Source organism: Platalea leucorodia (genome assembly GCF_965183815.1).
Source record: "Platalea leucorodia genome assembly, chromosome: W".
In the NCBI taxonomy this organism is placed as follows: domain Eukaryota; kingdom Metazoa; phylum Chordata; class Aves; order Pelecaniformes; family Threskiornithidae; genus Platalea; species Platalea leucorodia.
This window is the reverse complement of record NC_138859.1, coordinates 17238415-17254683: the sequence shown is the minus strand read 5'-3', so window position 1 is coordinate 17254683 and position 16269 is coordinate 17238415.

Genomic DNA, 16269 nt, shown 5'->3' with positions numbered 1-16269 from the left:
GGGATGGAAAACAAAGCAGATGTCGTAGTGGGTGTCTACTACCGATCACCCAGCCAGGATGATAGCACTGATGAGTTATTCTATAGGCAATTAGGAGAAATCTCTGGATCGGTAGCCCTGGTCCTTATGGGAGATTTCAACTTCCCAGGCATCAACTGGGAATACCATACTGCTGTGACAAGCAAGTCTGGGAAATCCCTGAAGCTTGTGGAAGATAACTTCTTGACACAAGTACTCAGTGAGCCAACTAGGAAAGGTGCCCTCCTAGACTTGATGTTTGTGAATGGAGAAGGACTCGTGGGAGATGTGATGGTAGGTGGCTGTCTTGGCCAAAGCGATCACAAAATGGTTGAGTTTAAAATTTTCGGTGTAATCAGAAAAAAGGTCAGCAGAGTTGCTACCCTGGATTTCAGGAGAGCAAACTTTAAGCTACTCAGGGAGCTAGTTAACAGTGTCCCCTGGGAATCTCATGGATCTGAGGGTCCATGAGTGCTGGTCAGTCTTTAAGAACCACCTTTTAGAAGCACAGGAGCAGACAATCCCATTGTGCCACAAGTCAAGCAAGCAGGGCAGAAGACCAGCTTGGCTGAACAGGGAACTCCTCTTGAACTCATTAGGAAAAAGAAATGGTATGATCTCTGGAAGCAAGGTCAGGCTTTGCAGGAAGATTACAGAGCCCTGGTTCGCATATGCAGGGAGAAGACACAAAAGGCCAAAGCTCAACTAGAGTTGGAACTGGCCAGTGTTGTGTCAGACAACAAGAAAGGCTTTTTTTTAAGTATGTTAATAGCAAGAGGAGGTCTAAAGAAAACATTGGACCAATACTTGTTGAAGATGGTCACCTGACAAATAGGGGTGAAGAAAAAGCGGAGGCATTCAATGCTTTTTTTCCCCTCAGTCTTTAATAATACTGATTGACCTTGGGCTGCCCGGTCCCCTGAGCTGGAGGACCATGACTGCGGGAACAGTGGCTTTCCATTTGTGGACACCGAAATTGTAAGGGACCAGCTGTATCAGCTGAATGTTCACAAGTCCATGGGGCCTGATGGGATTCGTCCCAGAGTACTGAAGGAGCTAGCGGATGCTATGGCAAGACCCCTCTCAATCATCTACCCAAGGTCTTGGGAGTCTGGGGAGGTCCCCGCTGACTGGAAGCTAGCCAATGTTATTCCAATTTACAAGAAGGGCATGAGGGAAGACCCAGGAAACTACAGACCTGTTAGTCTAACCTCGGTTCCTGGAAAAATTATGGAGAAGATTATACTGGGTGCTATTGAAAGGCATTTAAAGGACAATGCAATCATCAGGCACAGTCAACATGGGTTCACAACAGGGAAAGTCCTGTTTAACTAATCTGATATCCTTCTACGATAAGGTCACTTGCCTGGTGGATGAAGGGAAGGCGGTGGATGTAGTTTTTCTGGATTTTAGTAAGGCTTCTGATACTGTCCCTCACAGCATCCTTCTGGACAAGTTGTCCAACTGTGGGATGAGCAGGTTCACGGTGCGCTGGGTGAAGAACTGGCTGAAGGGCAGGGCTCAAAGGGTTGTAGTGAATGGGGCTACATCTAGCTGGTGACCAGTCACCAGCAGTGTTCCTCAGGGCTCAATTCTAGGGCCAGTCCTGTTCAATATTTTCATCAACGATCTGGATGCAGGAGTTGAATGCACCATTAGCAAGTCTGCTGAGGATACCAAACTGGGAGGTGCTGTTGACTCTCTCGAGGGACAAGAGGCCTTGCAGAGGGATCTAGACAGATTGGAGCATTGGGCAATCATCAATGGCATGAAATTTAACAAGAACAAATGCTGGATTCTGTACCTGGGATGGAGTAATGCTGGGCAGAAGTATAAACTGAGAGGAGTGGCTGGAGAGCAGCCCTGCAGAAAGGGATCTGGGGGTGCTGGTCGACAGCAGGCTCAATATGAGCCAGCAGCATGCCCTGGCAGCCAAGAGGGCAAAACGCATCCTGGGGTGCATCAAACACAGTATAACCAGCCGGTCAAAAGAGGTGATTATCCCTCTGTATTTAGCATTGGTGCAGCCTCACCTTGAATACTGTGTGCAGTTCTGGGCCCCGCAATTTAAGAAGGATGTAAAGGTCCTTGAATACGTCCAGAGGAGGGCAACAAAGGTGGTGAAAGGGCTGGAAGGCATATCCTATGAGGAGAGGCTAAGGACTCTGTCTAGTTTGGAGAGAAGGAGGCTGAGGGGGAACCTCATTGCTCTCTACAGCTTCCTGAGGAGGGGAAGTGGAGAGGGAGGTGCTGATCTCTTCTCCCTGGGATCCAGTGACAGGACACATGGGAATGGTTCAAAGCTGTGCCAGGGGAGGTTTAGACTGGACATTAGGAAGCATTTCCTTACCGAGAGGTTGGTCAAGCGCTCGAACAGGCTTCCTAGAGAGGTGATTGATGCCCCAAGCCTGTCGCTGTTTAAGAGACATTTGGACAATGCCCTTAATACTATGCTTTAACTTTTGGTCAGCCCTGAAGTGGTCAGGCAGTTGGACTAGATGATCATTGTAGTTTCCTTCCAACTGAACTGTTCTATTCTAAATTTGAGAGTGAGAGAAAACAGGTATAGTTGAATTCTAGACAGAAAGCACTGACTCCTTACAGAGCAATTAAGAGAAATTGTCAGGAAGGGACCAAAAGCAATAATTAAAATAACATGATGTCACAGTTATCTGTGTCTGTGATATTAATGATACTTATGATTTATTGGTCTTTCTGATGACCTAAGCATTATGCAGGAATCCAGGGCAAAAATAAAAATCAGAAAATGGCAGATGGGGGCTTATTCTAGGGTAACCTTCCACATGACATTTTTATCTGTCATAACTCTTAGAGAGCCACAAATTAGAACTAAAAAATTGTTCTCTGGATACTTTCGTATACTTTGAACTGAAATGGGTTTTCTTCATAGCATTTGGCTTCTTTGTTCAACAGAGGCTGTTGCAGCTGAAACGAAGCACAAAATTTAATGCCAACACTTTCATAGCAGTCTTTCCTAAGACAATTAAATGTATTTGTTCACCAGCTTTGGCAGAATTTTAATCCATATATTTAATCTAGGTTCATCACAAGGTTGACAGCCCACAGATGAAACAAGTAGTGATCTGTAACTGGATAATAAAACAGAATACCTTGGAAATGTGTGAATGTGTAGATCTGGAATGAGAAAATTTAGCTTAAGATAAAAAGAACTAAAGGACTATAGAGACATGCTTCTTCCTTATAAAAGTGAGTCCTTACAGGTAGGATTATACCACTTCAAGGAGGCACATCAAGTTTGAGAACTTAGATGCACAGAGAGTGTGGGACTGCTACATATCATTGTAACCTTAAAGAGATGATAAAAGCTGCTGAAAATGGAGGACATGTGGGCCTATATGTCATCACCAAACTCAAAAAGAGGAAATGAATTGGAAGTCGGCTCTAAAGAACCAAAGCAAAAAAGGGACTGAGTCATGACCCACCAAAGGCATGGAACTCAAATGAAGAAAAGTTTCAAGGAGTATGGAAAAAGACAACCCTGGAGCACAGGTGGCAATACACAGGGAACAATAAAGAGTTTTTTCTGGATTCCAGCAAAAATATACTTGGATGAAAGAGAGAAATCGTGTGAACAAACAGGTTTCAGGGAAGAAGAATAGGTAGTGGAAAGAGGCAAGGAATACATTTCTGAAGTGCAAATGAGAGTCAGTGGAAACTATACAATGATGTGATCACTTTTTTGTCTCCCAAAAAAAGAAAGAACTAGATTCTGACTCTTACTCCTGATGAATGGTAACTTACAGAAGCAGCATTTCCTTAAAATCTTGAGCTAAGTTTCTACTCAACATGAGTAAACATGGCAGAATTAGACCTTTTTTCCCCACTAAAAGCAAGTAAAATTACTTCAGTATTTTCCTAATTTAATCTGTATATATGCAACTGCTGTACTGGTCAAAGAATCACAGAATGGTTGATGTTGGAAGAGACCTCTGGAGGTCATCTAGTCCAATCCCCCTGCTCAAGCAAGGCCACCTAGAGCCAGTTTCTCAGGATCACGTCCAGACAGTTTTGAATATCTCCAAGGATGGAGACTCTACAACCTCTCTGGGCAACCTGCTCCAGTGCTCAGTCACCCTCACAGTAAAGAAGTATTTCCTGATGTTCAGAGGGTGTTGTAGAAGTCACTTTCTAGCTCAAATAGAATCCAATACATAGTGTTAGGAGCAAGGCCTGTTGAAGCTTTAGACTGCAAGCCGTGAACTTTCACCTAGATACGCTGACTGTATGCTGAACTCTTACTTAGCTACATGAAGGAAGGCCCTGAAACCGGTGCAAACCAGGAAGATAAGATAGCCAAAACCATCAGCAGAAGCTGCAACTTTTCAAGATAAGAAAAGGAATGTCCTGCCTGGAGACAGGGAAAGGATCCAATAAGGAACAAGAAGACCCCAGACCCAAATATTGGACCAAACCATTGTGTGAGGGGAGGGGAACTTATACTGTAAGGGTATAATTGCCCAGGGATTTCTTTGTTTGCAGTCCCTCCTTGGAGGCACCCATCTTTGTGCGTAAATTCCACAAAGGTGGTGCATGGCCTGATCAGTGTAAATCGCACAAAGGTGGTCCATGGCTTGATCAGCATAAATCACACATAATTAAGGAAAAGAAATGGGAAATGCACACGGTGTAGAAAAGGGGACACCCTTGGCTGAGGTTTTACAGAATTGGGAGAAAATTTATGGTACAGCGGAATTATCTAAAAAGTGCGCAACCGAATTATGGCAAGATCAATGGCCGTTTATTACAAGAATGGCAGGAGGGAGCTCTTTAGAATTGTGGCCAACCTGGGGAACGTTCAATCCACACAAATTAATGTATTTGAGACACCGATTGGAGGATAGGTACCCATACCAGCTGGATTACTGGTATGTATGGCATGCTTGGTCTGGGGAGAGGAAACTTCCAGGACAAAAGTTAAAAAAAGAAAAAGGGGTGATTGTAGCAGTAGCAGAAGCTACCACACAAGAAACTCCTGTAAGTAGTTCAACCTCACCGTATCTGTCTCCTGCCTTCTTCTGATTCTCCTCCTGTTTACCCTCTGGCTGCCAGACTCTTTCCTATGACTATGACTCATGTTCCTAATCCTGCTGCTATGCAACCTGGGGCTCTGGGGAGACTGCGCCGGTATTAACCTTTTATAGGGACCAGCTATGGAAACCTAGTGACTTAGCATTGTGGGGAAGTAAGATGCCCTGCCTAAGGGAAGACGCCGAGAGGTGTGCCCAACTATTCTCAAATATATGTACAGAGTATAATCCGAATTGGAGTGACACTCATATATTATTAAGGGAACTTTTTTGCCCAGATGAAAGAGAGAAAATAATAAGTAAGGATGCAGAATTGGCTCAACAGATGGGAGGAAATAGAAACCCCTGGCCGGCAAATGATCCAAACTGGGACTATAATCACGCAGGGGATTGAGCTGTTTGTCAGACATGGCTCCGGAATTTAGTAGAAGACATTAGGGCATGTCGGGAACTAGGGGTGAATTGGACTAAAGTACAAGAATGCAGGCAGAGACCTGACGAGCATCCTAGTGATTTTTGGGGATGACTTCAACACACTCTTCTAAAATACGGAGGAATGCTGCTGCAGAATTTCAATGATGCGCTTGCGATCAGCATCTTTGTGGATCAGGCAGCCCCCGACGTACGAAATTATTTTAAAGAACACAAGCCCAGGTGGCAGGAGAGACTCTGCAAAAGATTTTGAGTATTGCTGTGTTTGTATATGATGGGCGAGAGGAAAAGCAAAAGGCTGAGCAAATTAAAGAAAGGAGAAAGACAAAAGAACAGGAGGCCAATTTACTGGCTGCTGCTTTAGCAGCTTTAGCAAGGAATTTGTAAGTGAGAAACAGGAGCCAAGGGGGAAGAAGACTAGATACAAGGTCTGAGCAAAGACCAGGAAGAGAAGAAAGGGGGATGGGAAGGAATGCTGGAATAGGAAGGAATGCTGGAAGAGTGTGTTATTATTGTGGGAACTTAGGGCATATACAGATGGAATGCCCATTCAGGCCATGGGAAAGGACAAGAGAAGGAAATTATCACCAGGGAGAATTGCCCCGGGAAGATTCGCACTCACAATGACTGGAGGAAAGAGACCCTGAGGATCTTGAGGGAGAAGTAGAAAGATTAGAAATTTTTAATATATGGGTAACCCAACTGGATCAGCAGAGACATATTATAGGTGAAGTTGAATTCCTGGTAGATATGGGTGCCACATTATCCCTTTTGAATTTTACCCCAAAAGGGTCTCAGTCCACAGACAGAGTTTTAATACCTGGAGTCATGGGACAAAGAGAGCAGATTTTAAGTAAACTCCTATTAGTAACCATAGGGAACAACAGTATATGGGGTCGATTTGTATTGGCAGAGGACTCCCCAATGTGCCTGTTTGTTAGGGAGAGATCTCTTGCAGGCTCTGGATGTAGAATTACACTTGTCACCTGAAGGAATAGATTTAATAGTCATGGGAATGACTGTAGTCACTGGAAGCCCAAATGATAAGCTAAAAATACCAGAAGCATTGAAATCAGTACCAACAAAGCTGTGGAGTAAAACTAGCATGGATGTAGGATTGCTAATTTCAGCTCAACCCATAAACATAAAAGCAAAGGAAGGAGACACCCCTCCGGCTGTGAAACAGTATCTGATTCCTCAAGAAGCTGAGAAGAGCATTCAAAAGCAAGTAGACCGGTATTTAGCCCAAGGGATTCTGAAAGTGTGCGTCATGTATAACACTCCTATACTCCCAATAAAAAAGAATAGATTAGATGAAGATGGGGACCAGGAATATAGTTTTGTACAAGATCTACAGGTAGCGAATCAGCACGTAGTGACTCCTCATCCAGTAGTGCCTGACCCTTCTACCATACTTTTACAAATACCACATTGGGCAAAATATTTTACTGTGATTGATCTAACCACTGCCTTCTTTAGCATCCCTTTAGATGAGGACAGCCAACCTTTGTTTGCCTTTATGTGGAAAGGACAACAATTAACCTGGACCTGTCTTCCACGAGGGTTTGCAGGGTCTCCTACTATTTTTTCCCGAATACTGAGAAATGATTTGAGAGACATAAAATTATCAGGCACATCAGCTCTTGTACAATATGTAGATGATTTGCTAATAGCGAGTAAAGATGAGGATGCCTGTATAAAAAACACTATACATCTATGTACTGCCTTAGCGGAGAAAGGTCATCGTGCATCTCTGTCCAAACTTCAGCTGTGTCAGAAGGAAGTTAAAGATTTAGGGTTTATCCTAAGGGAAGGGCAGCGAGTAATAGACCCAGAAAGAACAGAAGCTGTAATAAAGCTTCCGCGTCTGGTCACAAAGAAACAGTTGCGAGGGTTCCTCAGAGCTGTGGGATTTTGTCGACCATGAATTCCTGGGTTGGGAGAATTAACAAGATCACTGACAGAAGCAACAAGTAACGGGAAGGTAAAACCCATTGCATGGGGTCCAGAAAGGGAGCAAGCTTTTAAAACGATAAAAGGAGCTTTGGCATCAGCTCCCACTCTTGGACTCTCAGACTATACAAAACCCTTTAATTTGTATGTACATGAGCGAAAAAGGATAGCCAGTGGAGTAATAACGCAGAAACTAGGTTCGCATCATAGGCCAGTTGCCTGTTATTCAACTCAGCTGGATCCAGTGGTGGCAGGAGCACCAGCTTGTATTAAATCATCAGTGGCAGCAGCAGCTATATTGGAGAAAAGTCACCCACTTAGGACATTCAGTGACAGTTTATGTCCCACATGAAGTAGAAATACTACTGAAGCAATATGTGACCTAAGCATTATCACCACAATGGACACATAGGTATGAAATAATTCTCCTAGTGGCAGATAATGTTATTCTGAGGAGATGCAATACCCTGAATCCTGAGATGTTGTTATCATTGCCTGATGAAGGGGAAGAACATCATCAGTGTGAATGGGTAATGCTTACTTCTAGCAAACCAGGAACAGATTTAACTGATGTTCCTTTGCAGAATCCAGATTTGGCTTTGTTTGTAGATGGCTCATCCTACTATTTGCATGGACAACGATGGCCTGGGTACGACGTGGTCAGCCAAGGACAAATGATGGAAGCTGAACCACTCCCAGCAAGGCTGAGCGCACAAGGAGTGGAACTGATAGCTTTGATATGCGCAGCTCATCTAGGAAGGAGAAAACGAGTCAATATCTATGTGAACTCTTGGTATGCCTTTGGGGTGTGCCATGCGATAGGAATGCTATGGAAAGAATGAGGATATCTCACATCATCAGGGAAAAGGGTATCCAATGGAAAGGAAATACGCAATTTGCTGGAATCAGTCCAACTACCCAAAGAAATTGCTGTGATACATTGCTCAGGCCATACCAGGGACACTACAGAAATTAGTAAAGGAAACGCCTTAGCTGATGCAGCTGCGAAGGCTGCAGCCCGGCAACCTCTGAGAGAGTGTATGGTTGCAATCTCAATGGAAAATCAGAACGAATGGCCAAATTTAAGAGACCCCAAAAATACATATGAAAAGGACTCTTCAGCAGAGGAAAAGACACAATGGGAGAACTGGGAAGCAAAACAAGATGACAGCAGAATATGGATGATTGGAGGAAAACGGGTTTTGCCAAAGAAATATTTAATTACCATGGCCAGGTGGTTTCATGACAAAGCTCATGGAGGAGCAGAGGCAGTGGCTAACCAGGTACAAAAAATGTGGACAGCACCAGGAATTTATGCCGCCACAAAAAGGATCACCTGTAGCTGCCCAACCTGCCAAAAGTTTTCAAGTACCAAGCTGAGCTCAGAGTTAGGGGGACGACCATGGGCCTACTTCCCTTCTCAGGGATGACAAATAGATTACACAGATAGGCTATCCACCAGTGGATACAAACATTTAGTAGTTATAGTAGACCAATTGTCAGGTTGGGTAGAAGCTTTCTCCACAAGAGAAGGGGACACAGGGGGAGTAGTAAAAGCATTATTAAAGGAAATTATACCCAGATATGGAATTCCCAAATCAATTGAATCAGACAGGGGGACAGGTAGAAAGAATGAACAGAACCTTCAAAGAAAAGATAGCAAAAATACCCACAAACAGTGGTTTGAAGTGGCCGGACGCATTGCACTTAGCTCTATGGGATGTGCAAAATGCTCCATGACAACCCATAGGACTAACGCCAGCAGAAATTCTCTTTGGGAGACATTTGGCCATACCAGGGACTTATATCCCAGCTAAGACCAGCCTGTTGGATGGAGATGAATGATTGACCCAGTATGTTTTAAGTATGCAGAAACAGTTTGCAGACCATAAAAAATATTCTCAAATGGTGCCAGCTGGCACCACCTGAAGTACAGGTACATGATATACAGCCTGGGAATAAAGTTCTAATAAAGATATTTTCTCAAAAGTCTAAGCTAGAACCAAAATGGGAAGGGCCATATACTGTTTTACTATGCTCTTACTTTGCTGTTAAAGTTTCAGGAAAAGAAAATTGGATACACCACTCACATGTCGAGTGAGTGAGGGATAGCCAACCAGCTGACAAATAACTGATTTGTGAAGATCAGGGAGTAGCTGTTCCAGTCCCTTGGGAACCAGAAAGAGAGACTCTCATTTTCTGCTGTGAAACAGATACAGCTCAGGATTTAATTCTGGTAGAACTGACTAGGAGAAAAAAAATGACAGTGTCTTGATAAAACCAATTATTGTTTAACGCTAGACTCCAAGTGTTGTGTGTGGGAAAATCCTAGATTAAATGTTAATATGGTATTTGTCAGTGTAACTTGTGAAACTACTATGCCAATATTGACAACTGTCTCTCCAACCACTACATCGCCAACTTCAGTTTCCTTAAGAAGGAAGAAGCTGACCTCACTGATATCTAAAATTTGACCATATGCTATCAAAAATGTGGGTCAGCAACAAGTATTGTTTAATCCTTCATGGTCATTGAAACAAGTAGAGTTGTTAATGCAAGTAATTGTTTCCTCCATTAAACCGACCTGTGCACCTTTCCTAGATACGTCCTCCGCAGGGTGGCTAGCTTGGCTACATGGGTGAACTCTGTCCCCTGCCAAATGAACAAAAAGAGAAGTATGACTAACGTCCTCTCAGGATTAGGAGTAGGACTTGGGGTACTTAATGGTATAGATGCTGAGGTACTCGCAAACAAACTCAGTGCAACATCTAGCGAGTTGGACAAACTGGAACACCCCTTAGGATCCTCTCTAGTAGCACTAAGGATTAATCAATGGCTCTTATCTGATACAGTGCCCCAATGGGAGAAAATTAATGAAAAAGACCACCAGTTGATTGTAGATGCACTTGGAGTAGTCCAAAACAATATCTCAATAGCTCTTAGCTGTATACAGGCACAATTATGGATACAATATACAATAGCAGCAATTATAAGACAAGGTGAAGAAGGCACTTTACCCACTGAGATTCGAAAAGTAATATGGGATAATGCAATTGAATTTGAAAGAGAATTCCAGTTGTGGTGGTATTTAGCTAATTTCACTTATGACCCCATCAGTCAAAGAGTCACGGCTTTTGTTTTAACAATATACAATGCATCAGTACTTACTATATATCCCATCATAGCATTAGGGTTGAATCATGGAGGAACCATACTTTATCCAATAGAACACAGAGTATGGGCCCAACAAAAAGAGAATAAATGGCAAATGATTGACGTAGACGCAAGTACTGTATGAGAACAACAAGGGTTCATTTGTGAAAGTAACACCACTGAAGCACAAGATATATGTCTAGATACAGAACAAAATGTTTGTCAGTTTGAAATACATCGCAATGAAACAAAAAAAACTAAGCTTATATACATTGGGAAAAGATGTGTCTATATAAGAACTCTGTGTAAGTTTGTACTTGCAGATGTAGTGTGGTACGTACAGATAACGATTCAAATATTTGTATTTGTAACTTTACTACAATCATAGGATGTGACTTCCATTATTCAGCTCCTGTTACATCCCATCAGTTACTACAGTCAGGATATTCCTTATATCAAGACTTGTTACCCACTTCCATTGGAAAGAATCTGACAGTGGTAAGAAAATTGTTACACCATAGAGAACTGAAGCAGATGTTAAAGAAAGTAAAGGAAAATGGACAAAAGACCCTGATTACTGTCCACCATGATGCAGACGAGATCCACAGGGTCCTTGAAAGGGTGAAAAAGGAAGGTGACCATCATCAGTGGGAGTCCCTTTTTGGATGGTCACCTATCGCCACTGGAATACATAACCACATGTTAAATCACTTTCTAGCTCAAATAGAATCCAATACATAGTGTTAGGAGCAAGGCCTGTTGAAGCTTTAGACTGCAAGCCGTGAACTTTCACCTAGATACGCTGACTGTATGCTGAACTCTTACTTAGCTACATGAAGGAAGGCCCTGAAACCGGTGCAAACCAGGAAGATAAGATAGCCAAAACCATCAGCAGAAGCTGCAACTTTTCAAGATAAGAAAAGGAATGTCCTGCCTGGAGACAGGGAAAGGATCCAATAAGGAACAAGAAGACCCCAGACCCAAATATTACTATTGGACCAAACCATTGTGTGAGGGGAGGGGAACTTATACTGTAAGGGTATAATTGCCCAGGGATTTCTTTGTTTGCAGTCCCTCCCTGGAGGCACCCAGCTCGAGCTGCTCTTCACTGCTGTACCACTCAATAAATTTGCCTGGCATACGTGGTGTCGGAGATTCTGCTTCAGGGAAACCTAGGATCGAGCCTGAGGGGAGAGAAAGCGCCCAAGGGTGAGTGTGTGTGTGTGAGTGAGGAGTCGGAAAGGGGCACCCATCAGCTCAGTGGAGCTGCCCGCTGTGAAGGGACTCCGGTCCTAGCAGTTAAAGTCTCGGGTGGTGTGTGTGTGACTCCCTGAATGGTGTGTGAATGCTCAGGCAGCTGCTGCTCCTTTAACAGAGGGAACCTCCTGCGTTTCACTTTGTGCACGTTGCTGCTTGTCCTGTCACTGAGCACCACTGAAAAGAGCCTGGCTCCGTCTTCTTTGCACCCTCCCTTCAGGTATTTATATACATTGATGAGATCTCCCCCCCCGGAGCCTTCTCTTCTCTTGGCTAAACAGTCCCAGCTCTCTCAGCGTTTCCTCATAAGAGAGATGCTCCAGACCCTTCATCATCTTCGTGGCCCTTCTCTGGACTCTCTCCAGTATGTCCAGGCCTCTCTTGTACTGGGGAGCCCAGAACTGGACACAGGGCTCCAGGTGTGGCCTCACCAGCGCTGAATAAAGTGGAAGGATCACCTCCCTCGACCTGCTGGCAATACTTTGTCTAATGCAGCCCAGGATACTATTAGCCTTGTTTGCAGCAAGGGCACATTGCTGGCTCATGTTCAACTTGGTGTCCACCAGGACCCCCAGGTCCTTTTCTGCAAAGCTGCTTTCAAGCTGGGCGGCCCCCAGCATGTGTACTGGTGCATGGGGTTATCCCTCCCCAGGTGCAGGACTTGGCACTTCCCCTTGTTGAACTGCATGAGGTTCCTGTCAGCCCAATTCTCCAGCCTGTTGAGGCCCCTCTAGATGGCAGCATGACCCCCTGGCTTATCAGCTACTCCTCCCAGTTTGGTGTCATCAGCAAACTGGCTGGGGGTACACTCTGCCCCATCATCCAGATCATTAATGAAGACGTTGAACAGGACTGGATCCAGTATTGATCCCTGGGGTACACTGCTAGTGACTGGCCTCCAACTGGACTTCATGCCGCTGATCACCACCTTCTGGGCCCAGCCATTCAGACAGTTTTCAATCCACCTCGCTGTCTGCTCATCCTGCCCATACATTAACATCTTATCTATGAGGATCTTATGGGACACAGGGTCAAAGGCCTTCCTGAAGTCCAGGTAGACAAATATCCACCCCTCTCCCCTCATCTACCATGCCAGGCATTTCATCATAGAAGGTTATCAAGTTGCTCAAGCATGAAAAGTATGTGGTGTTTGGTAATGAATAGGGCTGTGCTGGGGAAACTATAAAAAGAGTTGGTACATAATAAAATCTCTCAAGATTGCTAGTGGAAGGTGAATGAACATTCTTCAAAGTGAGAAAAGATAGCTGAATCAAATCTGTGGCTCAGAAATTCACAATATAGCAGAAGATATATGATAAGGTACACTAGAGATACGAGCCTGAGATTCAGAGCTAAGGTCTACACGTTCTGGTCTAGACTTCTACAAGGATCAAGAATGTTTGGTCATGCTCTTGGGTCAGATCCATGTAATATTTTCAGCAAATTATGTAATATAATCTATCCCCAGCAATCACTTGAGACTATTGGTGAAAGGAGTTTTTTAATCTAAAATTCCAGTTACATAAAGCTCAGCTCTGTGAAATCTGTACATACACAGACTGTCTAGAGCTTAACGACAGTAATTATAAGGTTGAGTGCTTATGGGTAAAGATGAGAGGGAAGGCTAAGAAGGCAGATATCCTGGTGGGAGTCTGTTACAGACCACCCAACCAGGACGAGGAAACAGATGAAGTATTCTACAAGCGGTTGGCTGAAGTCTCACAATCCCTAGCCCTTGTTCTCATGGGAGACTTCAATTTACCAGATATCTGCTGGAAATACAACACAGCAGAGAGAAAGAAGTCTAGGAGGTTCCTGGAGTGTGCAGAAGATAACTTCCTGACACAGCTGGTAAGCGAGCCAACCAGGGGAGGTGCCCCACTGGACCTGCTGTTTACGAACAGAGAAGGCCTGGTGGGTGATGTGGTGGTCGGAGGCTGTCTTGGGCTCAGCGACCACGACATGATAGAGTTTTCAATTCTAGGAGAAGTAAGGAAGGGGGTTAGCAAGACCGCTACCCTGAACTTTAGAAGGGCCGACTTTGGATTGCTTAGGAGTCTGGTTAACAGAGTCCCTTGGGAGGCAGTCCTGAAGGGCAAAGGAGTCCAGGAAGGCTGGACGTTATTCAAGAGGGAAGTCTCAAAGGCGCAGGAGCAGGCCGTCCCCATGTGCCGTAAGACGAGCAGGCAGGGGAGAAGACCGGCCTGGCTGAACAGAGAGCTTTGGCTGGAACTCAGGAAAAAAAGGAGAGCCTACCGCCTTTGGAAGAAGTGGCAGGTGACTCAGGGGGATTACAAGGATGTTGTGAGGATATGCAGGGAGAAGATCAGAAAGGTGAAGGCACAGCTGGAACTTAAACTGGCCACCACCATTAAAGACAAGAAAAAAAGTTTTTACAAATATGTCAGCGACAAAAGGAGGGCCAGGGAGAATCTCCCTCCTTTGTTGGATGCAGAAGGTAACCTTGCCACGAAGGATGAGGAGAAGGCTGAGGTACTTAATGCCTCCTTTGCCTCAGTCTTTAACAGTCAAGCTAGTCATCCTCGGGTTTTTCAGGCCCCTGAGCTGGGAGATGGAGATAGGATGCAGAATGAAGTCCCAGTTGTTGAAGAGGTGGCAGTCAGTGACCTGCTCCTCCACCTGGATGCGCACAAGCCCATGGGGCCAGATGGGATCCACCCAAGGATACTGAGGGAGCTGGCAGAGGAGCTGGCCAAGCCACTCTCCATCATTTATCAGCAGTCCTGGTCAACCAGGGAGGTCCCAGATGACTGGAAGCTAGCAAACGTGACGCCCCTCTACAAGAAGGGTCGGAAGGAGGATCCGGGGAACTACAGGCCTGTCAGCCTGACCTCGGTGCCAGGGAAGGTCATGGAGCAGATCATTTTGAGTGCCATTACGCAGCAAGTGCGGGACAACCGAGGGATCGGGCCCAGCCAGCATGGGTATATGAAAGGGAGATCCTGCTTCACTAACCTGGTCTCCTTCTATGACAAGGTGACCCGCTTAGTGGATGAGGGGAAGGCTGTGGATGTTGTCTACTTGGACTTTAGTAAGGCCTTTGACACTGTCTCCCACAGCATTCTCATGGAGAAGCTGGCTGCTCACGGCTTGGATGGGTGCACTCTGCGCTGGGTTAAAAACTGGCTGGACGGCCGAGCCCAGAGAGTGGTGGTGAATGGAGTTAAATCCAGTTGGCGGCCAGTCACAAGTGGTGTTCCCCAGGGCTCAGTACTGGGGCCGGTCCTGTTCAACATCTTCATTGATGATCTGGATGAGGGGATTGAGTGCACCCTCAGTAAGTTTGCAGATGACACCAAGTTGGGTGGAAGTGTTGATCTGCTGGAGGGTAGGAAGGCCCTACAGAGGGACCTGGACAGGCTGGATCATTGGGCCGGGGCCAACTGTATGAGATTCAACAAGGCTAAGTGCCGAGTCCTGCACTTGGGTCACAACAACCCCATGCAATGCTACAGGCTTGGGGAAGAGTGGCTGGAGAGCTGCCTGGCGGAAAAGGACCTGGGGGTGTTGGTTGACAGCCGCCTGAACATGAGCCAGCAGTGTGCCCAGGTGGCCAAGAGGGCCAATGGCATCCTGGCTTGTATCAAGAATAGTGTGGCCAGCAGGACCAGGGAGGTGATAGTGCCCCTGTACTCGGCATTGGTGAGGCTGCACCTCGAGTACTGTGTTCAGTTTTGGGCCCCTCACTACAAGAAGGACATCGAGGTGCTGGAGTGTGTCCAAAGAAGGGCAACGAAGCTGGTGAAGGGTCTAGAGCACAAGTCTTATGAGGAGCAGCTGAGGGAGCTGGGGTTGTTTAGCCTGGAGAAGAGGAGGCTGAGGGGAGACCTTATTGCTCTCTACAACTACCTGAAAGGAGGTTGTAGCGAGGTGGGGGTCGGTCTCTTCTCCCTAGTAACGAGCGATAGGACGAGAGGAAATGGCCTCAAGCTGCGCCAGGGGAAGTTTAGGTTGGATATTAGGAAAAACTTCTTCACCGAAAGGGTGGTCAAGCATTGGAACAGGCTGCCCAGGGAAGTGGTTGAGTCTCCATCCCTGGATAGATGTGGTGCTGGAGGACATGGTATAGTGATGGACTTGGCAGTGATAGGTTAACGGTTGGACTTGATGATCTTAAGTGTCTTTTCCAACCTTGACGATTCTATGAGTCTATGATTCTATGAACTGAAAAGTGGAACAAATATGCTTTCGCAAGCCTCCTAACTGCAAAACCCTAACTATGCTGTGATTCTGCTTCCTTGAAAAGATACATTAGGATGCATGAACATGTTGATGCGCATGCTGACACATCCTCAAAAGGGTATGTCATTTGAGTTTTTAACCCCTCATGCCAGTTATTTACATAGTGCTGTCTGATATTATCAAG